Genomic DNA, 27,500 nt, shown 5'->3' with positions numbered 1-27,500 from the left:
TTACCTTCCTTTAGCAAATAGCTTCATGCTAGAAACAAAATGAATGCACAGGCAAGAAAGAGGAGGAAAAAAATACTCCAAAAGACAAACACAATGCACTTCTCATGATTAGTGAAATAGTATGGAGATAAAGGCAGAAGAATTTAATATCTCATTTTTGCTGTTGCTGTTTATGTGTTTTCTAACATTTCCATGTTTGGCATGAATTAGTATTGAAATCAGGAGGAAAAAAGCAATATATATTTTTTTAAAAAGCTCCTTTCTAAAAAGAAGGAGACCCTTGGTAATCAAAGCTAAGACAGCCCTGGGCCGAATCCCAGACACACTTCTTCCTAACAGCTTGGGCAAGTTCCTTAATCACTAGGTGCCTAAATTTTCTCCTTATAAAATCTGTAGACAGGTGTTTTCTGGTAAGAAACAAGACCATAACCTGCAAGAAACTTGTGAAAATAAAAAATTCTTTAAATGTTACAAGCTTACTTTAGTTGGCATCTCAAACTAAAATTCCCAGAGTTGCTGAGTTACTCATAAGGATTTTTAGAAGAAATGATGCTTAGAAGTAGAGGTGGCTCACACTCTAGCTCCATCCATTACTTACCAATAACCGACCTCAAATAAGTTATTTATTTCCGCTATTGGAATCTCAGTTAAGACTTCATCTATAAATGGGGATAGTACTAGAACCCATCTCCTAAGGGCACTGTGAAGAAAACGCACGTCAAAGGCTACCATGGAACCTGGCACGGAGTAAGCATCTAACTAATGTTTACATATGATTATAATTATAACCTGAAAAGGCTGGTGCTATTCCAGACAAATCTGAGAGAAGACAGGCATGAGGAGGAACATGCCTTTTCAATCTTCCTATCACCAGTGCTTTGCACAGGGCCCTATCATAAAGTGGAGGGTTGATAAATATTTGTGAATGGATGAACAAATAAACGTGCCAATTATCCCCTCCTATCAAGGGTCACATCTATGTTACTAACCTGGCCTAGACAAATGGAAAAGATACATTTTTAAGTGCTTAACTTCGATTCAATGAGTTTAAAAATTAATTCATTTCATAGAGTTCTCTGAGTTTATTCAGTACGGGGTAGGAGAAGCCAGAGGCAGTTTTACAGCTTAAATATACTACCTGGTTATTCAACTTCCAGTGAGAAGCTTAACCCACTGGGAAGAATCGGAGGGCTTCTTTCATCTCTCAGAATCCAAGTAATCATCTTTAAAGGAAAAGTCAGTGTAGAAAAAAGAAAGCAGAGGGCCAATGAAGGAGGCGGGACTGAAAAAAGACAAAAAGAGAAGAAGAAACAGACAATGGAGAGGAGAAAGAGTCTCTCCATCCTAAAGCCATATTTTACTAACCCACACTGTCTGATACACTATTTTGTCAGCATCTTCTAGCTCCAGTCTCCAGCTAACAGACGAAGAGGAGGTAGCTTCCAAGTAATGGTCCATACAGGTGAAATCTTGTTGCAGATGTAAAGGGAAAAGCTTTTCTACACTGGAAAATATATACTGACATAAATGTCACCAACTCTACCTAAAGGAGAAAAGCAAAATATCAGAAAACGTGAATTCAAGTAAATATCCTCCACAGCTTAATATGCAATGTTTTCTTGAATATTTATCCATCCTTCTGAGCACTGCTCAAATGTTACTTCCTCAGAGAAGCCCTCCTTCACCACTCAGCCTGGGCTGGGGCTTTCTTACATGCTCTAGCAGCTCCTGGTACCCTTCCACTAGAGTGGGTACCACTGTTATAATAAGGTAATTATTTAAATAATTAATTGTTTATTATCTGTGTCTTCCACAGGATGCATGCCAGTTCCACGAGGGCAGTGTTCCTGTCTACCTGTTCACCCTGAAATCACCCAAACTTGCACACGCCTCGCAATGAAACAGATAAGCAAATATATACATACACACACAGTTTCTCCTCGTCATTTCTGAACTCTGTATTTGTGAATTTGCCTACTCATTAGAATTTACCTGTAACTCCAAAATCAATGTGCATGGCACATTTGCAGCCACTTGTGGGCATGCACAGGGTGGTGACAGATTTGTCTCCAGACACATGTTCCCAAGTGAGGTTGAACAAAATGACACTCTGCCTTCTTGTTCCAACTTTCATACTGTAAATAACTCTCTTTTCTGGGGTCTATTTAGTGCTACGTTTTTCACATTGTTGTGCTTTTTGCTGGCATTACCCTGTTTAAAGTGGCTCCCAGGTATAATAGTGCTGTAGGGCTACCCAACATTCCTGAGTGCAAGAAGGCTGCAATGTGCAAAATGGAGAAAATACAAGTGTTCAATTCACTTCATTTGGGCATGAGTTACAATGCTGTTGGCCACGCGTTCAGTGTTAACAAATCAACAATAGAAATTAAGTTATGTGACTTTAAACAAAAAAACAAACGTAAAACGAAGTTATGTGCTCATCAGTTAACCACAATGTGTGGCCAGAGACTTGCAGGAACCCTGAATTTTCCCTAAGAGCAATGGTTAAGCCTTCATTAATTCAATGTTTGTGGCAACTTTCTAGAACATAAATGCTATAAAAACCGAGCTTCAACTGCATGTATATTGAGCATATACATGTGTATTCAGTAAGTTTGTGTGCATGTATGCACATGTGTGTATGTTTAGTAGCTCTCCTCTATTTTGGAATCCTACAACCTGTCCTAAAAATTGTGAAAGGGGATGCCTGGGTGGCTCAGTGGTTGAATGTCTCCCTTCAGCCCAGGGCATGATTCTGGAGTCCCAGGATCAAGTCCCACATCGGGTTCCCTGCATGGAGCCTGCTTCTCTCTCTGCTTATGTCTCTGCCTCTCTCTCTCTGTGTGTCTCTCATGAATAAATAAATAAAATCTTTAAAAAAAATTGTGAAAGGTATGGATACTGGAGGTTGAGGGGAAGTATATACACATATAGAGCCTTAACACACACAACTATAGGGTAGGGATGGGGGGTGTTGACATTCACATGATAGTCTAAGGGAATGTTCTTACTCCATAGAGTTGTGTACTGTGGTGACACTTCACACCAAATACAAATACACACACACACATTTGCAAATGATTCTGAGCATGCATGGCTTCTTTTTATGTACCACAGGTATAAACCCTAACAGACAGAGACATCAATATTGAGGGAGAAAGAGATTAGAATAGACAAATACATATATATCCTATATGGCACATTCAGTTTTACTTCAAATGGCTTACACTGGTTGAGATTTAAATTAAACACCAGCAAATTCCGAATTATATGTGTCCCCAGAAAAAGGAAAACATGTTATAAAGCACTGACTTAAGACATCCCCTAAAGTGAACTAAACACAGAGAGAAAACCAAGGGTTGCCTAGATATATATATTGCAGCAAGAATATTGATGTTAACCTCTTTTGTTTGCTTTCCTAAGATTCTCTAGATTCTCAGGTCTGGATGGCAGGCAGTAATATAAATTTAAGCTTCTTTGACATCCAGGCTCTTTGTAGGCAGTAACTACTATTAAGCACCTGACTCCGTGTCCCTTGAACAACAGACTATATTTCTTAGTGAAGCTTCCAATAAGATTGTTGGTTGAGGATGAAAATAGAAAAAAAAAGAAAGAAAAAAAGTCCCAGTAAATGGTTCTGTGGAAATTCTGATAGGAACTAGAATAATTATACCATTAATAATTCAGTGTTGGTTGGAAACTATACAATTGTGAGTGATTTATACAGACCAGAGTTGGCATATGTTGTACCACAGGTGGATGCGAGGTCACCAAGAAACCACTTCACAGTTTTCCCAGAAGTGTAGAGTCAAAAAGGTCACTTGTGGTAAAAGATCTTCTGGATTAGTCTTTTAAATCAATGCATGAATTAAAGACAATTTACATATAAATAGGCTAATACTCTGGCTTTGAAATTAAATGAATTTTTAAAAGATTTAAGTAACTGCGGAAAAGGTCAGTTAGGCATTAAGTATACATAATGTGATTTTTGAAAACTACTTGTCTTGTTGGTTTATTAATATTTTGTATTCATTGTCAGTGCCGTTCTAAAATTTGTGTGCATAATTAACAACGCACCAAAGTCAAAGACAGGCCCTCAAACTAAGAAATGTACTTCACAAATCAGTATTTGGAAGAACAGGTCGAGAAACTGGACCCAAAAATAGTCAAAATTAGTATTAACACATTAGATTTGAACATATCACAACATACCTTAAAAAGCATAATATCATTCAAGTGAAATCTACCTTGACATTTAGCTTCCCTGATAAATCAGAGGCCTCCCAAAACACAAAAGCTATAAATGGTCTACTGAGTTATCAGGGAAGAATCATGATCACTATCTGCAATCCCAATTAGCCCCTTTGGGAGTATAAATCTCAAGTTTTTTCCAAGTGTGATGAAGAAACAAAGCAGAACTTGTATAATATCAAACTCATCCCTGCCACCATCACTCTAATAAGCATTAGAGTCCTTTAAAAAATGTTCAACCTCAGGATGAATAGGTGGAACACAGGGTATTTTTAGGGCAGTAAAACTATGCTGCCTGACACTACAATGATAGATACATGACATTATGCATTTGTCAAGACACATAGAATGAACAACACAAAGAGTGAACCCTAATGTAAAGTAGGGACTTTAGTTGGTAGCATTGTATCAATATGGATTCATCAGTTATAAAATTAATGACACTAATGCAAGATGTGAAAAGTAGGGGAAACTGGGTAGACGGAGAGAAGGTACATGGGAACTTTGTAGTTTTTGCTCAATTTTTCTGTAAACCTAAAACTTCCCTAGATAATTAAGTCTATTTTTAAAAATGGTGGATCAAATTTAAGAATATACTCAAAGACACTTTCCTTAGATTAATGGTTTACGCACTATACTCTGAGGAGCCTTCTCCATCCTAGGAGATGAGTCACTGACCACTTGGTTTGGGGATATCTAGGGAAATGGAGCAGGAGAGAAGAGTAAGCAATGGAAATGAAGCCACTCCATCTGAGCCCAAATTCCCACCCCTGTTTCAGACAGAGCAATTCCCCTTTCATCTGTTGTACATATCGTTCCCCACACTTGAGTCCATGAAAGCATAAGTTCCCCAGCTAGAGAAGAAAAAGGAATGAAAACCACTGATGCAAACTCAACAGAAATACCTAGCTAATACTCTGAATAAACACTGAACTCAAACTTCCCACCTGACCATTATTACAGCCTACAATTGAGCTAAGCAGAAGCTCAGTGAACATCTTGGAGGGAGTCCAAATGATCAGTACTTACTGAGCATCAACCATGCACCCACTATTCCTGGAGTATATGTAACATATTTTGAAGATACAAGTGAAATGTAAAGCCCTATTCCAGACCTCAAGAAACATAAGGAGAGATAAGCTAATACTCATAATAAAATATGGAATCAGAGTATGTCTGAAGCACCCAGCACCCAACGCAAACCAGATTTTAGCTCCTCTGTCAGGTATCAACAAATTGCCAGCCCTGAATGGTGTCAAAGCAAGTACGAAAGAGAACATTCCAATCCCTAGATTTCCTAAATCTTTGTCTCCCTTTAAAAAGGCAAAATGAATGCTAACTAAGTCAGACAATCAGCGGTGGATAGTGTCTTTACTACAGACATACATAAAAAAGAACAGAGGCAGAATGTAAGCAATGCTTAACTGTTTTGTTAGAGTCGGTTGCCTGCATGCCTCTTGCCCAAACTACTGACTCCCCATCAGTACTCACTAATGAATCAGTTCCCAGGATCTTGCAGGTGGTGGGCTCCTTCCAAACAAAGGCACAGTGGGCTGGAAGATTTGGTGACCTCTCTCAGGGGCTGTTGAGAGATGCCCTGCCCTGATAGCAGCAGAAGCAGCTTCCAATCAAGATGGCTCACTGCCCAAGACCTCCTCACCCTACCCCTGCAGAAATAAACACTTTAGACACCATTATCCCTCTAATTCCCAGCACTACACTACAGAGAAAACACTCCGCCGTTTATGACAGGCACAGGGTTTTTTTTGAAGCTTGTATGTGTGTTATGCTATAAATTACCCTGTTTGTGGGTGTGAGAATAAATATCCATGTATATAAATGTGTGTGTACGTACACACACACACACACACACACACACATACAGAGTATGTTACAGTTAAAACCATACTGTCGACAGCCACTCAAATCCAGAGAAATTTATGGCTGTAAATACAGGCACACATTCAGGATAAAGAAAAGAGAATTATAAATACTTCGACAATTACCAGAATAAATGAACTGCCTGAGGAACACAACCATTTGCAACATTGCTAGGCCAGGTGACACTGATGACCAGCAGACCTTTTGCAAATGAACGACTGGGAGATGACGCATGATTAAAAATGCAAAACTGCTACACTCAAATAACATACTTTATTTGACAATGAACTCTGGCCTCAAAGGCACCAATGCAATCTACAAGCAAAGTGCTTTTTGGTAATTCACTTGCCCACTGAGGTCCACTACTGAGGAAGCATACTACAGGACTTTCTTAAAGTAGGCGGAATTCTTTACAGCCACTAGTAATTGCATTTTGAAACTATCCTTTAGTTATACAATTTCTTTTTTTCTTTCCACTGAGAATTGACAGTTTGTGCTTTACCAACATGAGACCCAGAAGTTGTTAGGAACTTGCATAATACATTAGGTATGAGTTGCTGAAGAGTGGGCTTTAAATACATACAGGAAAATTAATAGCTGCACTAAAGTTGGTGGGCAGATGTCCTTTTGTTGAAACTAGAACAGCAAAGGCTGAAGCAGTTAAAAACTGAAAAAAATAAAGGATTCCAATGCCTGTAAGATACAAGAAGGCTCAATGGAGAAGCCCTCATTTCCTCAGTCTCAATATAATCTGACTCCACTGTATGTCCTTTCTTTTATATACATACATACACATACATAGGACATTTAAAGATTTCTTTTTAATAAACTATAATTAAAAGTAAAACATAAATGTCTTAGGTCTCAGAATCAGATGTTGAGAAGAGACCTTACATACAAGTGATTTATTAAAGAATAGCTCCCATGAGAAACTCCTGAGGCAATAGCAATAAGCCAGACAGGGAGAGGCAAGAAGCCACACAAGGGTAGGATTTAGGATACAGCTCTTTGAAGGGAGTCTTCCCACCTGGGCAAGGGATTTGGCCTTTCACATTTCTCTCACCACTCAATCACGGGCTGAGAGCTGCCTTTCCAGGTCTGGGCAGGCCCAGCAAAACCTGTAGCTCCAGCTGATCCTGGAAAGATGCAGCACTGGAAAGAAAAGACTCAGAAGCTGATGTGAGCCTCACAAAGATGGCAAAAGACAGCAGGGGGATCTGGGTAGTTCACTGGCACCTTCTATTACAAAGCAACAAATGGCCCATATTTTGTGCCATGAAAACTCCGGATGATCTTTTTTTAAGATTTTATTTATTTATTTGACAGAGAGAGAGAATGCACAAGCAGGGGGAGCAGCAGAGGGAGAGGGAGAAGCAGGCTCCTATCTGAGCAAGGAGCCAGACATGGGCCTTGATCCCAGGACCCTGAGATCATGACCTGAGCTGAAGGCAGATGCTTAAAAGACTGAGCCACCCAGGTGTCCCAGATTTTTTTTTTTATAAAAGCAAGTATAGAATAAAATTTGGAGAATTCAAGTAGTACAGAAAGGTAGAAAATAAGTCTCCCTTCTCTCACCCTTGCCACTACCTTCTTTCTAAAGCTGATCCTTTTTTTTTTTTTAATTGGAGTTCAATTTGCCAACATATAGCATAACACCCTGTGCTCATCCCATCAAGTGAAGCTGATCCTTATTTATAGTTTTCTCTAAATCCTGCTGAGGGAAGAACACACACACATATACACAAAATGTATCTGTATAAATATTAATTTTAAAAATATAGATTGGACTATGATATTCAAACTGTCCTTACTTTATTTCACCTAAGTATATATCTTGTATATATTTTAGATGATAGATAGATAGATAGATAGATAGATAGATAGATAGATAGATAGATGATAGCAAAGAAAAAGGATAAGAGAAAAATGGAAGGATGGAGGGAGGGATGGAGGAGGCGGATGGAGTGAAGGACACTGCAGTTCATTGATTCTAAGATAAACAGTTTTTCATATTTTAACATTTCTATAATCAGATATCTTATAATTGACAGCATTTGAGATTTGATAAAAATGCAACAGATAGACATATAAATATAGTTATAGATAGATGACAGCTGAGCACACACAGTTCTATCACATGAGAGGCCATACAGGATAGAAGTTAAGAGTATATTAATACATTGTCCATTATTGAAACACCATTGCATTCTGGGAATAAGCACACTATTTGATACGGCTAATATTCTTTTAATAATATGAATTATATTCATAAACTTTTACTGTAAGTTTTCATCATGAGTCCATGAATGAGACTGGTTTATAGTTTCCTATTTTGAGCTCCTTCGTCAGATTCACCAAAGTCTGTGTTATGTTGGCTTCATAAAAACACATTGGCAGTTTTCCTTCTTGGTGTTGTGGATAATTTATTTTTATAATTCTTTTACTATGTAGTATCAGATTCAGAAAGTACAAAAGCACATGGACTTAAAAGTATCTGCCTCTTACCTGTCTTCTAGTTGCTACTTTCTGAGGTAACCATTGTTCTCAGTTGCTTTTGTATTCCTCTCTAGATATTATATGCAGGTGTGCATGCAAGTGCATGCACACATGCGGACACACTCAAAAGGTGATGTAATAGATACGAGGCTCTTGCTTTTTTTTCTCCCCTTAATATATTACAGAGATTGTCCCACAGCCACACACAAAACCTCTGTATCCTATCTAATGACTGCACAGTGTTCCATTGTGCAGATATAAATAAACTTTGCCAATTCTCATTTTAAATAGTATTATCATTACCTGTTCCTTAAAAGTTTCATATAATTTACCTCTGAAAGCATGAAGATATGTGGCTTTCTTTTACTTTTTTTAAGATTTTATTTATTTATTTGACAAAGAGATAGAACCAGAGAGCACAAGCAGTGGGGGAATGGCAGAGAGAGAAGGAGAAGTCACCTCTCCGCTGAGCAGGGAGTGAGAGGCAGGGCTCAATCCCAGGACCCGGGGATCATGACCAGAGCTGAAGGCAGGTGCTTAACTGATGGAGCCACCCAGGCACCATTGTGGCTTTCTTTTAGATCTCTGATAACTTCCTCAGATTTTTCCAATGTTATTGAAGTTCTTCCTAACCTTATTTACCTATTTAAAAAAATCCATTCCATCAAGATTTTCAAAGTTCTATGCAAAACACTTTGCAAAAGTTCTCCTTTTATTCTTTTAATTTCTTCTTTAATCATGGTTCTTCCCCCCCCCCCTTCACTTTTAATTTTGTGTTTTTGTTCTCCTTATCTTTTTCTTGAGTAGGTTAGTAGGTGAATTATTTCATTCCTTTGCATTGCTTTCAAAGAAACAGCACTTGGGTTTATTCAAGATACTCACTGGGTTTGTCTTAGACTAGAGAATTTCATTTTTGACTGTATTATTTGGTTCTTTCTGCATTCCTTCTATTTTCCTATTCTTAAATCCAATGTTTAATTCCTTTATGTTATAGATTGACTATGCCCTCTCAAAATTTATATGTTGAAACCTAATCCCCATTGTGATGGTGTTTGTAGATAGGAACTTTGGAAGGTAATTAGGTTATGTCAACTCTGCTAAATAACCAGAAAAAAAAAAATATGGGATTAGTGTCTTTATAAAAGAGACCCCAGAGAGCTCTCTCCCCTTTTGTCCATGTGAAGACACAGCAAGAAGACAACCTCTGTGAACCAAGAAGTGGGCTCTCACCAGATGCTGAACCTACTGGAGCGTTGATCTTGGACTTCCCAGCCTCTAGAACTGTGAGAAATACATGTTCGTGGTTTAAACTGCCTAGTTTGTGGTATTTTGTTAAAACAGCCCAGATGGACTAAGGCACTTTCTCATTCTTTTTGTTGTTATATAGGTGTTCAGAGATATACATTTTCTTCTAAGCACAGTGTTTAGCAGTAGCTCATAAATTTACAAGTGTTATATTTTCATTATCCGTGCTGTCTAGATACATTTCAAGTTGGATTTTGAATGTTTCTTTGAATTAAGGGTTGCTCATCACGATGTTTTAAGATGTCTACGTTGTAAGATTTTAATAATGAATTTCTAGTTTATTGCATGGGAATCAAGTGATGGGAACTTTACTATTTCAACCTTCTTGATATTTTCTGTGATTTCTTTGTGGCCTAGAAAGGCCATGTACCGCAAATTTTCCAAAGACCTATGAAAAGGAGTTATATTCTCTATCATCAGGGTCTAAATTTAGATATAATTATCTACTTCATCTTTATCAATTATTTTGTTCAGATTATGTTTTTAATCTACTTGATTTTCCACAGATTCAGAGATTAAAATCCTCTGTTACAATGTTTCTGCTTATTTCTCCTTGCATCTTTATAGTGTGCACATCCTGTACTGCATTACTCTATCATTTGATATATCCTGAACCCCGTGTTTCAGAGGGGGCTCCATACCACAAATAGCCCAACCAAAAAATGGTTAGAAAACACAACAGGGTCTCTGTTACTCAGGATTTGACGTTTGGTTCCTGTACAACACAATTAGTCACTTCTCTTCTTTGTCTCAAATGCTTCTCTACCTCTTTTGCTTGATGTCATTAAAGAAAAGATGACTGAGTGAGTGTTAGGGAGGGTTGTGGGCTGTGCAAATGCAAAACCGCACATGGCTCTGTGGTATGGGCAGATGTCAAGCAAAGAAGGGCTTAAAGGAGAGCAAGGCAAATTCATTTGTCAGCTCTCTTCTCAGATAACAGGAGGGCAACTGATTTTTTTTTTTTTAGGTTTTATTTATTTATTCATGAGAGACACAGAGACAGAGGCAGAGACATAGGCCATAGGCAGAGGGAGAAGCCTGATGCAGGACTTGATCCCAAGACTCTGGGATCATGACCTGAGCCACCCAGGCGCCCAGTGCCACAGATTCTTGCACATAAAAAGTTTCAGTTCCTAGCAGTCTTGCACATCTACTCTCTCTCATCAGACACTTGCAATGCTATTTCTTTGTTTGTTTCAGAGGCCTCACAAATCCCAGCAGTGTTCACGACTGTTGCACATGGTAGTTTAGGTACATCTTACAATAGTTAATAATGCATGCTCTCCTATAATTTGAATATACCTTTGTCACAGCATAAGATGCGTGAAGTCTGATGTCAATTTTTTATATTGGCAACTAGACACTGAACACAAAACTGAAAATCATTTTATTTTTTATAAGAACACTTAATAAGATTTCATTTAAATCCTCCAAAATAAAAAAAATGTAAAATCCAGCATCCTTCATGTGACGTAAAATTTTTCTATTCGTTAAGTGGTCTGCATTTGCCTTTTAATTCTAATAAATTGTTTGGATATTTTACAAGAGATATCTTTTTTTTTCTGAAAACACTCAAAAATAATTTAACATTTCTATGTTTATCATTCATTTAGAAGCTTAATAAAAATACATTCATATTTTATATATTGGAAATACAAATGACAGCTTAGCTTTTCATTCTTTACATCCAAGGTCAGCAAACTTTTCTGTAAAGAACCAAACCATAAACATTTTAGGCTGTTGCAACTCCTCACGTCAGCTACTGCAGCACAAAAGGAACCACAGGCTATGTGTGAATGAAGGAGTGTGGCTCCACTTGGCCCAAAGGCCCAGATATAGATCTGCATCAGATCACTACTGCCAATAGACACAAATTATGTAACAAACAAAAACAAGAATGAAAACACCCCACCTTGATTATACCACCATATCTATTTTACTGAATGGAAAATAAGAAATAACTTACTTGGAATGAATAAACATGTAACAATTTATGAATATTTCTTTTTAAAAACCCATCCAAATATCATCCCTAATAATAGAACATGTATAGTAATAATCAAATTCAATTAGCTTTGATATCTTGCCAATTTTTAGTCATAGAAAAATCATAACTATACTTTCAGATTTTGTTGTTAAAAAGTTATATTCTCGGGATCCCTGGGTGGCGCAGCGGTTTGGCGCCTGCCTTTGGCCCAGGGCGCGATCCTGGAGACCCGGGATCGAATCCCACATCGGGCTTCCGGTGCATGGAGCCTGCTTCTCCCTCTGCCTATGTCTCTGCCTCTCTCTTTCTCTCTCTGTGACTATCATAAATAAATAAAAATTAAAAAAAAAAGTAAAAGTTATATTCTCATAGTATAAGGATAAAAATATTTCCTTAATTAGCTAGATTTATTATTGTTAAACATTTAGACAGATGGGATGTGGCCTCCATTTGTACTCCTTTTTTTTTTAATTTCTGATTTTTTAAAATTATTTATTTATTTATTCATGAGAGACATGGAGAGGCAGAGACAAAGGTAGAGGAAGAGGCAGGCTCCCTGCAGGGAACCCCATGTGGGACTTGTTCCCAAGACCCTGGGATCATGCCCTGAGCCAAAGGCAGACACTCAACCACTAAGCCACCCAGGTGTCCCTCCATTGTCCTGCTATGGTCCCCACAAATCTCATGTGTAGGCCAATATACAATCGTGATCATGAGAGTTAATCCCTGCTATCTTGATTTACCTTTGAATAAATTCTAATTCATGTCCATTGACTCTATTCTAGACCAGTTGATCATTTCTCACATGGACTGCTGCAGTGGCTTTTTCATTGTTCTCCTCACATCTATTCTTGTCACCCAACCCAACCTATTTTCCACACAGCAAAGTCATGTTTTAAAGCCATAAATTGGAAACTATCACTTTTGTCCTTAAGGCCCTCCAATTGCTTTCCATTGCATTCAGGAAAAAGCAGCATATGATGCTATCTAAAATCCTGCTCATCCTTACATTCCAACTTTATCTTGTGCACTCCTTTCTTTATCCAGTGCAATATTGTCACACTGGTCTTTTTTTATACCTCTACTATATTGAGGTATTTCTTGCCTCTGGCCCTTTGCATATGTCATTCCTCTGGCTGCCATGCTGCCATGTTTCTCCTGCTCCACCTCCTTTGCAGAGCTGACTTTTTTTTATCTTTAGAGCTCTGCTTAAATATCATCTTCTCAGGGATAACTTCCCAGTCCACTGGATCTAATATAGGTGACATATATGACTCTTCTTATTTTTTTTCTTTTTCTTTTAAGAGAGGGAGAAAGTGGGGAGGTGAGGGGCAGAAAGAATCTTAAGCAGATCCCTGGCCTAGCATGGAACCTGACATGGGGCTTGATCTCACAACCCTGAGATCATGAGGACAGAAGATGGGGATGTGCAAGAGGCTTCTCTGGTCATAGCTCCCCTAGGCTGGTTTCCACAGTGATGGCCCAAGTAACAAGTGAGACAAGAGGATATGAAGTGGGTCACTGAAATGTTGACATTAATTAGTTTCCCTAGACCTTTAGAGAGTATGGCTAATCTGTCCTAAAGTTACCAGTAATTATCATGGACCTATAGGTATCCTTTCAACCATTCCTCTTATATATCTTGCGGTAATTACCTGATAGGCATTTCCAGTTAGGCAGGTCATGTGGCCTTACAGATCAAGATTGGGTAAAAGAAAAATGACACTTATCAATCTCATGGCAGTATCAAGTTCTCTTTAGTTTTTTTAGTCACTAGCATTGATGGTATCATTTCATTCTTTGGTGATGATTATATGTGGAATATTTCATTGAAAAATTCAAGTTCTGTCTATAATGACAGCAAAAGTGAACCCCACCAGGTTCTATATACTGATGATGATCATGTGTGTATATCTAAAAGGAGTCCCTGAACACCATTTTTAATGGCAAACAGTGATTCCTTCTCTCAAAGAACTGAACAAAATGAGAAGTTCCCACCTTGAAACAAATCTGCAAGATAGCACATTTCCTTCAATTCACACAGTATTGTTCATGAGGGTTAGAAGCATATAATATCCAACCTTCCTGTTTAACAGAACCTCGCAAGGACTCAAATGCACAGTTCATTATTGTCATTATGAAAGAATTTCTGCCAACAAATTACAGTCAGGTTACTATCATTCAATCATGCCGCTAATAGGAATAATTTCATGGTAATTGGAGTATTCTAGACAAGAGAAGAACGCAAATGGTTGCCAGAATCATTAATGATTTGTGCTGACTTTCATGGTAAAAATGACAATATATTAGTTTACCAGATGCTGGATCAAGCCATGGGCCATTAACAGGAGGGTGTTCTCAGAATGTTTTCAGAACAAATACCAGCTGGTTTATTTTCAGCTTGCAGACATAATCGCATGCATCCCATATCAGATCTACCACAATGCTGTCAGATACATCATAAATTAAAGGCTCCATGGGCTCATTATCGACTCTTATTTTTAAAAGCAACACATTGTCCTGCTGAGACCCAAAATATTAAATGAGCATTTAAAGAAACTCCAAAACGCACCACCCTCAAAAAATAAAATCACTGCCTCCAAAACTATTTACAGTGCTCAAGTATTCAAAATGTCCTTCATTGTCAATTTTGCCTTTTTTTTTTTTTACACCATTTGTAACAACAACAAACAAATTCTTGTCTTGTCAGGAGGGCTTTCAGGCCAAGTCTCTTAGAAACAGGGTGTCAGTTTATTAGCAAACTTCACACCCTGCATTCAGAAGAAGAGACACCACCAGCAAATAAACAGGTTAAAAAAAAAAAAAACCTCACACCAGGAAATTTAATGTAGACCACATTAGAAACCAGGACGAGGGATCCCTGGGTGGCGCAGCGGTTTGGCGCCTGCCTTTGGCCCAGGGCGCGATCCTGGAGACCCGGGATCGAGTCCCACATCAGGCTCCCGGTGCATGGAGCCTGCTTCTCCCTCTGCCTGTGTCTCTGCCTCTCTCTCTCTCTCACTGTGTGCCTATCATAAAAAATAAATAAATTAAAAAAAAAAAAAAAAAAAAAAAAAAAGAAACCAGGACGACCCATATTTCTCAGCAGTCTGCTGCACGAATACATTCAAGTGAGAAAACTCTTCCATCTCTCCTGAATCCTAAGAACAAATGTAAGGCTTATTTAAATTCATTTTCTGCTTTGCCTACTACAGGGCTCCTCTCCCCACACCCAGCAATCCATTTGGAGACAGAGGGGTGATTACACATCAAAACGGAAAGAAAGGAAAGGAAAGGAAAGGAAAGGAAAGGAAAGGAGAGGAAAGGAGAGGAAAGGAGAGGAAAGGAGAGGAAAGGAGAGGAAAGGAGAGGAAAGGAGAGGAAAGGAGAGGAAAGGAGAGGAAAGGAGAGGAAAGGAGAGGAAAGGAGAGGAAAGGAAAGGAAAGGAAAGGAAAGGAAGGAAAGGAAAGGAAAGGAGAGGAGGAAGGAAGGAAGGACGAGAAAGAAAGAAAGAAAGAAAGAAAGAAAGAAAAGAAGAAAGAAAGAAAGAAAGAAAGAAAGAAAGCAAAGAGAAAGAAAGAAAGAACAGAAGAAAGAAAGAAAAAGAACGAAAGAAAGAAAAAAGAAAAGAACAGCAAAAGAAAGAAAAAAAGAAAAGAAAAAGAAAAGAAAAGAAAAGAAAAGAAAAAGAAAAGAAAAGAAAAGAAAAGAAAAGAAAAGAAAAGAAAAAAGAATGGGGACAGTTCCTGCTCTCAACTGTGGATCACATCACAGTTGCCATTTCTCGTGATCAGATATCCCACCTGGAAAGCATAAGAAAACAAATCCTCCAATTAACACTCATTGGGTTTCAAGAATCAAAACCTTGATGGGCGAGGATCGCTCTTAAGGTGAAAGAGGGCCACGGTCAGGCGACAGGGCCTGGTTTTTGCTCCGCATTCTGCTGCCACCAGTTGTGTGCGCGACACAACCCCTTGTAATTATCGCCTATATGTACAGTAATTGTTAATTAGTGCATTTGTAGCCAGCCGCCGCCAAAAACAGGGTGGCATTCTTACATGGTGATTAGGGGTTTTGTGAGCGTTTTGGGGTGGGGGGACACTTTCTCACTGAAGACTCTTCCGCCCCATTCACGCTCATTCAGCTCTTTCTAGGGGAAGTTAAAAGCTGCAGTGATAATCCTTTAAGTATGACTTGGAAGGGTATAAAAGGTGCAGTGTATAAGCAATTGGATGAGGAAGCCTTTTATGTAGAGAGTCGCTGAATGGGCGGCTGAGGACAGCGTGAGTGGGGAAGGAGAGGGGCAGACTCCTCTCTGAGGTGGTGGGAGAAGCGGGGATACCATGGCAGCTCAATTCCCTTTAATCACCCGATTCCTGCATTGTCCCTGCCCCTGTTTCACCTTGTCCCTCAGTGCCAACCAGCTCCTCGCTGCCATTTTGCTCTCAAAGGGGGAGGTGGGAGCAATGTGATTTTTGGTAGGGACCCAGTTTCTCGCTGAATGCCAGCCCAGCCAGCTGGCACCGAACAGGCCGAGCCTTCTTCGGAGGGGGTTAGCAAAACCCAAATTAGCATGCTCCATTTTAAAAACTTGCTTTTATTTAAAGACTAATTCATGACAAACAGTGGCTCCCCCACTGAGGTCTGGCGCCCCCGGGGCTGGCACCCAACCAAACACATGCAACTAATTGCCACCCTCGGATGACACGCAACTAACAAGCTCCATTTTGAGGCAGTAGATTCACTAAGAATGTAACCCCGGAAGGCAGCGGACGCAGAAAAGCTCCTTTCATAACCCTGTCCTAGGCTAACCATGGCAGCAAAGCGCCTGAAAAACACTTTTGTTTCCCTGTACCAACGATTTATCTCCACGAATGGGCTGCAAACATGGCTAGCTAGGAGGAAGGTGGCCAAGGGCACTGCGATTCCCCTCCTGGGTACTGGAGGCAGGGGCTCTGCCCTTCACTCTGCTCCCGGAAACAGGACAGGTTGCCCACGTTCTCAAAGCTCTGCATCTTGTCCTCATCTCTGCACACCAGGACTTCCCCACATCCTTTGGTTTAGATGCTCAGGCCTTCTTTCCATAAGCAGGGCTCTGGAGCCAGCGTGCCCGCGTTCAAATCCCAGCTCCATAATTTACTAGTAATTGGCAAGTAATACTTGTTTCCCAATCTTATTTCAGGATAATGTTAACACCTGCCTTGTAGGTGTATTATGAGGATGAAGGAGTTTGTGGAATGACAGACATAGGACAGTGCCTGGCATATCATCACTCCTTCATGAAAGAAGCGCCTGAGTCTGCGAGACTCACCCTTTGTAAAGGGAGATTTCCCTTTGCATACTCTGCATTTCAGTCAAAGTGCACATTTATCCATAAACTTTCCTAGGCTTCTATCTCTAAGCCTTACCCTCAACTGTCCTTCCCCCATGGCCCAACTCTTCATGACCAGATCCCATCTATCCTCCAAGCCCTCCTTCAATGCCACCTCCCCCAGGATTCTTTCCTGCCATTCCAGATGCAGGGACTCCCTACAGTCGTGACATGCTCATGGCATTCCTGCAAATGATAGCGCTTCGTGTGCCTGTTATGTTTCCTCTTCTAGACTGACAGATCCTTCTGAGAATGATCTATGTGTCACTGGCACATAATAGGCACTCAGTGAACGTTTGCTGAATATGTAGATGGTAGAGTGAGAAAACTGCTCCACATAAATGAGTAGCTTTATACTATCGTCATGCTGGACATTGCTTAGTGAGAAGGACAGGAGAATAATTTCTGGAAGGCTTTCATAGTTGCTGTGGCCCAAATTTAGAGTCCTAAATAACTTGTCATTGACTTAAGCTTATAAATCAAGTCCACCAGGGAGATTTGTCGGCAACTATATTAGTCTTCTATGGCTGCCATAACAACACACCACAGACTAAAGGGCAGAAATGTATTTCTCAACAGTTCTAGAGGCTGAGAGTCCAAGATTAGATATCAGGAGACATAGTTTCTCTTGAGGCCTCTCTCCTTGCTTTGCAGAAGGCTACCTTTGCAGAAGGTACACATGGTCTTTCCTCTGTGTGCAAGCATCCTTGGTGTCTTTACTTCTTCATATAAGGACACCAATCATACTGGATCAGGCCCCACTCTTAGGCCCTCATTTAGCCTTAATTAGCTCTTTAAAAGCCCTATCTCCAAATGCAGTCACATGGGGGTTAGGCTCCCACATAGGAATTTTTGGAAGGACAAATCCAGTCCATCAAAATACCATATACAAATACTCAAAACATGAATATTTGCAAAGTTACTTAAATCCACAGGACAAAGATGGGTGAGGGAAGCATGCATAATCTTTTGCTCTTTGAGGAAAGTCCTTACATTCAGGCCCTGATGACACCAGCAAAAATTTAGCCAGTGAAAGCAGATCTGGTGCTCAAATATACAATGATTTTATTTCAATGAGAATTCTCTTCAGAATTTGTGAGATTCATTTGTGGGGGCTCAGCTACTCGCCCTTTAGATATAGATGAATATTAGTATCCTGGCAGCAGCCACCATAACCCTGGATCCTGTTAAAGCCACATCCTCTCCCAACAGCAGGTGGAAATTTCCACATAATGCCCTGTGCACTTTCTAGGATGAGGCTCACTTCATTCCTTCTAGGACACAGTTGATCTGAATCCTATCTCTTCGCATACAGTCCTGGAGCTATATGCAGGCCTGAAAATCTCACCCAGGTTCTCATGCAAGCATTCCTTTCTTCGCCACTCTTTAATTCACTGCTGCCACCCACATACACTGTCTTAGACAGTTGGACTTTCTCACACTGTTATAATTCACTATTTCCCAATTAGGCAGGACTCTCACATCAATCCATAAGCTAATGGTTCCCATCGTATTTGTTCATAACGCTCTCTTAAAATACCTAACACATTTTACCTGGTAGGTGTATGTGCCACTCCTGCCAAATTTTTAACTATTTAAGGTTAGGATTGTGTTGGATCCAGTATTTTAACAGAACCACTGTCTAACTGATGTGGCACACAACAGAGTCCTGGTAAGAGTTTCTTAGGGTTCACACAGACTTTGCTAGGAGAGTAATAGCAGCACTAAGTGTCAGAAGCAACACATCACAAAGTCGTCCAGCTCCATTAGGGGTGAGGTCAGCACACTAGCAAGATCAAATATCTCCCTCCATTTTTTAATCCAGAGCTTCTAACCAGTTGACCCAGAAATACCCCACACCTCCACCATGACTTACCAATTTGTCTGAAATAATAAAGAGGAAAATGAGAAGCTATTAGCTCCACTTCCACCCTCCAGTCAATCATCATTCTAAATTATTAATCAGTTGACGTATTGCCAAGAAATTTTCAGGCCTCTCTCCAAAAGTATAAAGTAGTCATTTTCCAGTGAACAATTAACCATTTTATTCATCTAAAAGTCACAGAATTTATAGAAAAGCTGATTCTTTTGGCAGTTTTTTTGCCTTTTGGATGTTGGGGGAGGTAAGGGAAGTCTATGTGAAACCTGAATATATCTTCTCTTCCATCACTCATTTATTAATGACTTGGAGTTATAGAATCCAACATCTAAAAAAGATGTTCTAAAACATTTCCTGACCAGGTAAGCATTTGTAACTTTGCTTCTAATAGTACGACATTCCTGACTGATCATTGCTGGCAAGGACGAAGTGATCGACTGTCATCATCCTTTCTTCCCCATGATTGATTTGATGAAGTACAGCCATAACTCATGCTTTCATGGAGAATACATTCTAGGGGAAGACATGGTCAAAAAGGAAGGTAAACCAACAAATAAATAAAACAGATGTGCTAACTTTTACAAAAGAAACAAAACAAGAGGAAGAGGTTATGAAAAGGGGAAGATATGTCTTAAATATGATATTAGTAGCAGGAATCGCCGTGAATCAGAATTCTGAAACTGGTTACTTCATATGCAATCAAATCGAAAGTATCCAAATAGAGAATTCAAATATGGCATACTTAGCTTATCAACTGACCTCAGAAACACCAAATTTCCAGCAGTATTTTATTTTATTTTATTTTATTATTTTATTTTATTTTATTTTATTTTATTTATTTTATTTTATTTTATTTTATTTTATTTTATTTTATTTTATTTTTGTCATGTGTTGTTTCACTATTAATAACCATAATTTCTTAGGAGTAATTTTCTGAGCAAGAGGTATAGTGGGCAATGTGCCTTGTCAGTCTCATTTGAGGCTCATTAATAGTCCCCACTTTTATGTAATGTATTTTTAAAGGTAGTTTAATCTGTTGCTACATATATTAATTTTTTTCTTTAATCTTTTTGGCTTTCTTTTTTTTTTTAGAGGTGGGAAGGTGAACAATAAGGTTTAGTTTCAACCGTATGTTTGAAGTATGCTTAGGCTTGGTTTGTTAGCTTTATCAATGAGAATGGAACCCAGAACAATCAAATGCCCTTTAATTTTGAAGCAGATATTATGGGAGATACTTACATGACCTTCCCACTCCCTAGGCATGTTTTCTTTGGGAGGCTCAACCCCATCTTATATCAGATATATTACACTAAACAGTTGTCAGATGTGAAATCTTTGAAAATATTTTTGTACTTTTGCATTTGAAATTATTTGGTTACATATAATTTAGTTTATTTGATTTTAAAATTAGCTAAAATGTCTCAGCAATCATCATGCATTTTCAGAAATTCTTAAAAAGAGAGGAAAGCTTATTCATAAAATGTCTCTAAATGTAGATTTTTTATAATTACTAAATTAAGTAATAACAAAAGTAATGTTTCATTTGGTTGCCATTTCATTAAATATCTAATGGTTCTGATTCAGCAATTCCTCCATACAATGAAACCGAAATAATTTTTCTCTTTTAGTTCTCAATATTTTCCTAAGCCCTTGAAAAAATGCATTGGCCCTAGTCCTTAGGGACATCTAAAAGTTAGATGTATGTATCTAAAGGTTAAAAAAGGAATACAATATGTGTACATTCCTGGGTCTGATATGGCACTAGATTGTGGGCAGGTCTGCCAAAATAAAGCTGATGCTATTATAACCATGCAAAATCCCAATTAGCCCAAATGAATGGACTGAAATCACTAATTTTTTTTTTTTTAAAAAGCCCTGCTCTGGGGATCCCTGGGTGGCGCAGCGGTTTAGCGCCTGCCTTTGGCCCAGGGCGCGATCCTGGAGACCCGGGATCGAATCCCACATCAGGCTCCCGGTGCATGGAGCCTGCTTCTCCCTCTGCCTGTGTCTCTGCCTCTCTCTCTCTCTCTCTCTCCGTGTGACTATCATAAATAAATAAAAATAAAAAAAAAAATTAAAAAAAAAAAAAAAAAAAAAAAGCCCTGCTCTGATTTTACTGTGATTTGCGCACTTTCATTTGAAGTTCCCTTCAACATCGCTTATAAAGATCACCTTGCTTTTCCAGCAAATTTCCAACCCTTAGTGCACAAGAATCACTTAGAACACTTGTTAAAAATGGAGACTCCTGGGCCCTGTCTCCAAAGAATCTCTTTAATAGATCTAATTGGAGCCCAAAAATCAGAGTTTTTAACGTTCTGAAATGATAAGGTGTTTAAACCCTGTGGGGAAACATTGCTTGATGCCTTGAGGTTGATAACAGCTGCTGAATGAGTCTTGGCTTTAAATACGGGACAACTTGAGTGAATTTAGGCCAATCCCTCTCAACCTTGGCTCACATCAGAATTACCTGGAGAGAACTTTTAATTTCATTACTCCCAAAGATTCTGATTTCTTTGATCTGGGGAGAGCTTGGGTATTGGTTTGTTGTCATTGTTTTTTTAAAAGCTACCCTATATACAAAACAAGTTAACACATTGGTGTTAAGCCTAAGGGTATTTTTTAGTTCTCGGAAAGGATTAACCCGCCCACTGAGGTGATGGTAAGGCCCAAACCTACAAGAAAAACACTGCAGCAGAGAATTAGCAAACTTAAAACCCATCCCCCATCACAGTCCCAGTTTGTTTTAGCCCCAACACCCCCAAGTCAGCCTTCCTGTTACAGCACAAAGAAACTGAGCCCTTCCCTTCAGTTTTTATCTGCTGGCAGAATGATTTAGTAGCTCTATTATAAAAGCAACTCCGTTATAATTACAGTGTTGGAATTCTAAACAAAACCAAAAAAAAAAAAAATGCAAAAGGGATAGTCCTTTAATCAAAACTGTAAAACGGAACAATTTCTGGCTGCAGTTGAAAGCAAACTCTGAAATATTAAGAATAAGATCTCCAGTCCTTTGATTGGTGCCTCTTTCCCATAAGGACAACACTACACATTTTTTCAATTAAGCAGTTTGACAACCTGAAGGAACCCACAGTGCATGATTTAATGAGCACATACTGTATGCATGGTAATCGGCAGGCTGACAGTTTGCTCATTTCAAACTGACAAGAGAACATTGCACATTAGTAGAAAAGTTTTTTGGGTCTCTTTTCATTAAATAAGCTTTACAGTTGAGAAAAATTCCAACTGTACTGGCAAAGCTGTCACTGGTGGTCCCGGGGTGACCTTACTCTCTGTCACTCTCCAAGTCTTCAAGTCTTGACAAAGAAATTACTTTTTAAAAACAAAGCATAAACATAAAATATAGATAACAAAAGGTCCTCTGATGTTGTCAAGGGTTATGTGGAGCCTTCTGAGTCATGACTCCACTTGTGATTTCACATCACACAAATCCTAACCCAGTAAGTGTTGGTTCTTCACAGTGATCACTTTATAAACTGGAAGGACTTTTGGAAAGAATGCCAAAACTGTTAAATTATTCAGCATTTCAGAGGCAGCATAGTGTACTGGAAAATAACATGGGCTTTGGTGTCAGAGAAATAGGGGTTCAAATTCCCTTATGTGTAACTTTGATCAAATGACATCACTTCTCTGGGGCTCCGTTTTCTATCTATGAAATGTGGACAATAGCATTTGTTTTTTTTGTTTGTTTGTTTTAATAAATTTATTTTTTATTGGTGTTCAATTTGCCAACACATAGAATAACACCCAGTGCTCATCCCGTCAAGTGCCTCCCTCAGTGCCTGTCACCCAGTCACCCCCACCCCCCGCCCACCTCCCTTTCCACCACCCCTAGTTCGTTTCCCAGAGTTAGAAGTCTTTCATGTTCTGTCTCCCTTTCTGATATTTCCCACTCATTTTTTCTCCTTTCCCCTTTATTCCCTTTCACTATTTTTTATATTCCCCAAATGAATGAGACCATATAATGTTTGTCCTTCTCTGATTGACTTATTTCACTCAGCATAATACCCTCCAGTTCCATCCACGTCGAAGCAAATGGTGGGTATTGGACAATAGCATTTGTATGGAGAAGATCATAAACTGCTTCTCATGGTTGCTGACAACATAGGGGTACTTATATAAGTAGTAGCTAGATGACCCACAGAAGTTCTGAGTATGGAATGTGAAACAAAGTTAACTACAGTCTGACTCTCCTGAAATTTCCATCAGGAGCGTTTATTGGGGTTCTGTAAGGACAACAGTAAATTAATATTAACACACCAATGTCTCAGTTAATTCTATCAAGAATCTGGAAGGTAGGTGTTATTACACCATTTTTGTAAGATCTCAAAAACAGGAAGGGAACTTAGACCTCCTATGAGAAATTTTTGACATGTTTTAACTTTCCTGATGATAAGAATAAGAAATTCCTTCATTTTACTCTGCCTGCCAGGAAACTCAGAATGAATTTTTGTGCTCAGTGTTAATTTGCAGTTCTATTAGCAATATTGGCTAGTGGATTTGTTTCCTGATTTTCTAGGCATATTTTATCAATCTTCTTTTAATTAGCTACAAGCCACCAGATATGAGGTACAGATTTCTTAACTAGCTGGTAAGGAAGCAATGACCAGGATTCATGTCGCCTGATTGCAGGGTAGGGACACTCACATATACTATGGAAGCTATATAAATATTCTCACAAACAAATACAGGGAAGGCTAACGTATTGCTTAGGTCCAACGTCACAGAGAGGAGCAAATATTTGTGTTAACCTTCTATTCAAAAGGACAGAATATGGAAGTTTCAGTGTCTTTCTTTCTTTCTTTCTTTCTTTTTTTTTTTTTTTTTTGACTTACTATTTATTTTAGAGAGAGAGAGTATCCTGTATCCTCAAGCAGACTTCCCACTGAATATTGAGCTGATGTGGGGCTTGAGCCCAGGACTCCAAGATCATGATCTGAGCCAAAAATCAAGAGTCGAGTATTCAACTGACTGAGCCACCCAGGCCCTCCTAGTGTTCTTATTTCTATAATGGGGATAATATCCATTTCTTATCATTGCTGTGAAGATTCAGAGAGAACATTTGCAAAAGCATTCATTAGTATTTAATACATAGTAATATGTATTGATCATATTGAAATATGTATTGAAAATATGTATTGATCAAAACTGAAATATTGATCCTTTAAGATATAAATGCAGTTCTATTCATCAAAAGTAGTAAAACTCCAATGCATAACTCCTAAACATCATTTAGAAATCACTTATTGCTCTGAACTCCATGCACTAATGTAAAATTGGGCCTCCCACTGGGCCAGGATCCATACTTGCCACCCTTCTTTCATATCAGAAGGCACACAGAAATCTGGGAAAGTTGTCCATAATCTCTAAATTTGTACTGTAAACATGTCCACTGGAAATACAGAACACTAACAAGAATATATACATATGAAGTTTTCAGATCTGATATATCATACTAGTATATACTAGTACTCTATGTACATACAGTATATACATATACATACTAGTGTACCCAGAGAACTGGGCTAAAATCATGGGTCTGTCCCCATGAGTTACAGACACTGATTGTATCCAGAATGTAGCCAGATATATCAAGAAATTGTTCCTTTGTCCCAAAGGCAGTCCAGGAAAGGGAACTGTAGATCCTCACATGCATACCCTAATAACAATGGCATAATGTTTCCTCAGAAGAAATGGTGTGAGTGCAGTGGGCGAAGCTTTTGGAAACATACAAACTTGGATTTGAAGACTGGCTTGGCCATCCACCAGTCACTATGACATTGAGCAACATACTGAGTCTCAGAGCCATAGATTCTTCCACTGACAAATGGGGGAAATGCCTTTAATTTATATAAGTATTATAAGCAGGGATAATCAAAATATTTAACAACTAGTAATGTTGAGGGCACTACACAGAATGGACTTAATAACTATTCTGGTGCATACCAATTAAATATGAACTCTGTTTGAGAAACTGAATTCCTCACTTGATCCTGGATCATGGGCGGTATTCAAATATATAAAATGCATTAAATAAAGCAAACACATACTGTAACAATGTATAATGAAAAGCTTATAAGCAGTTAGTCATACAGAGAGCTATCTTCTCCAAATATGCTTTTTATCACTTGTCTTGAGCTTTGATTCCACGATTTTATTAAACGGTCATTAACTTAAAATGATGAAACACTCATGTCTCTTGACTCACAATACTCATCAAAAAATCCTGGACTCAAAAATACTTAAAGTGATCTCACTAGGAATTTTATTATGTTTACATTCACTTGTAATTCTTCTGTCAACTTAATGTAATGACACTTTTATTATTTTGAAGTATTCTTCTTTATCTCTGATAATACTTTTTATCTTAAAGTTTAGTTTGTCTCATATTATATAGCTACTCTAGACTTCTTATGCTGACTATTTCCATGGTATATCTTTTTCCATCAATTTACTTTTTTTTTTTTTTAAGATTTTTATCTTTTCGTTCATGAGACAGAGAGAGAGAGAGAGAGAGAGAGAGAGGCAAAGACACAGGCAGAGGGAGAAGCAGTCTCTATGCAGGGAGCCTGATGTGGGACTGGATCCCAGGTCTCCAGGATCATGCCCTGGGCTGAAGGCGGTACTAAACTGCTGAGTCACTGGGACTGCCCCATCAATTTACTTTAAACTTATCTGTATCTTCACATTTAAAAGTTATCTTGTAACAAATATAGTTGTTCTTGTTGTTGTTTTTTTAACCCATTCTGATAAACTATGCATTTTAATTACAGTATTTAGTTCATTAACATTTAATATAATTACTGATATGGTTACATTTAGAGCTATGATTTTATTAATTTGTTTCCTATTTGCCTTTTCTGTTTCTTGTCCTCTATTCCTACTTTCCTGAATTTTTTTGGAACTATTTTAGAAACTTTTAGGATTCTATTTAATCTTTTGGATTTTTTATGATTGCGCTAAGCATTTAAATATATATTCTTGATCTTTCACAGTCTAATTAAGAGTTAATTTCATACCACCCCATATAAAATTTGAAAACTATGCAACTGTGTAAGTCCATTTACTATGCCTCCCAATCCTCTATGCTGTAATTGTCATATGTACTACATCTATACACAGTACATTATAAACACTACAAGGTAGTGTTATAATTTTGGCTGTAAAGCATCCTATGTATTTTAAAGATACTAAGATGAAAAAATGCTCTTATATTTACAGTCTCTGATATTCTTCATTCCTTTTTGAAGATTTAAGATTCCATCTGGTGTTATTTCACTTCAGCCTGAATAACTTCCTCTAGCATTTCTTGTGGTGTAGGTCTGCTGACAATCAATGAATTCTCTTAGTTTACTTTTATCTGAAAATGTCTTTAATTTGCCTCTATTCTTAAAGGATATTTTTGGTACATATCTACAATACATGGATTTCTGTGTAAATAGGTTTTTTTGGTTGTTCCTTTTTTTTTGGACTTCAAAAATATCGTATTATTTTTTCTAGCCTCTTTAGTTTCTGATGAGAAGTTAGTGCTTATTTACAATGCTTTATAATTATAAAACATTGTTCCCTGGAAGATAATATGTCATTTTTCTCTGGCTGCTATCAAGATCTTCACTTTTTTGTTGGTGTCCTATAGTTTGAATACAGTGTATCTAGGCATGGTTTTCTTCAGATTTATCCTGTTTGGAGTTTGCTAAGCTTCTTGAGCTATGAATTTACCCTTTTCACCAAATTTGAACATTTTGGCCACTATTTCCTCAAATATTTTTCTGTCTCATTCTCTTTCACCTCTCCTAATACTCTGGTTATACAACATTAGACATTTTTATTTTTATCACATAGATCCTTAAGTTTCTGTTTATTTTTTTTCTGTTCAGTTTTTATTTATCTACTTATTTATTTAGAATCTCTGACCTTTTTTACTCTTTAGAGGTACAAGTAAGGAAATTCTGTTCAGTTTTTCAAATTTCTTTTCTTCCTGTTCTTCAGAAAGAAAACTTCTATTAATCATACCTTCAGGTTCAGTGACCTCTTCCTCTGTTACTTCCAACAAGCATAGGCTTAGCCAGTGAATTCTTTTTCTAATATTGTATTTTTCAGTTCTAGAATTTCCATTTGATTCTTTTTTTGTAGTTTCTATTTACTATGATTTTATTCATCATGAGTGTATTTCTGTCCTTCATTGAGGATAGCTGTAATGGCTGCTTTAAAATCTTTGCTAATTCCCACATCTGGGTCATCTTGGAGTTATCTGAGATGAGTGGTTTTTCTCTTCAGAAGGGAATCATGTTTTCTTGGTTCTTCATATGTTA

General features: G+C 38.2%; 1 protein-coding gene across 15 annotated transcripts in view; it reads right to left on the bottom strand.

The window, feature by feature from the left end:
• FHIT (fragile histidine triad diadenosine triphosphatase) overlaps positions 1-27,500 on the bottom strand; it is a 1,380,560-nt gene that overhangs the window by 978,049 nt on the left and 375,011 nt on the right. The window contains exon 1 of one of the 15 annotated variants that reach the window (XM_049097834.1): positions 15,724-15,868. The exons of the other annotated variants lie outside the window; for them this stretch is intronic. The gene's annotated coding sequence lies outside the window, so the exon portion shown is untranslated. Of the gene's footprint in view, positions 1-15,723; positions 15,869-27,500 lie in introns of those variants that run through there. 15 annotated transcript variants of the gene reach the window in all.

This window comes from Canis lupus, chromosome 20 (assembly GCF_003254725.2).
Source record: "Canis lupus dingo isolate Sandy chromosome 20, ASM325472v2, whole genome shotgun sequence".
Classification (NCBI taxonomy): Eukaryota; Metazoa; Chordata; class Mammalia; order Carnivora; family Canidae; genus Canis; species Canis lupus.
This window is presented reverse-complemented; position numbering and strand designations above follow the sequence as displayed.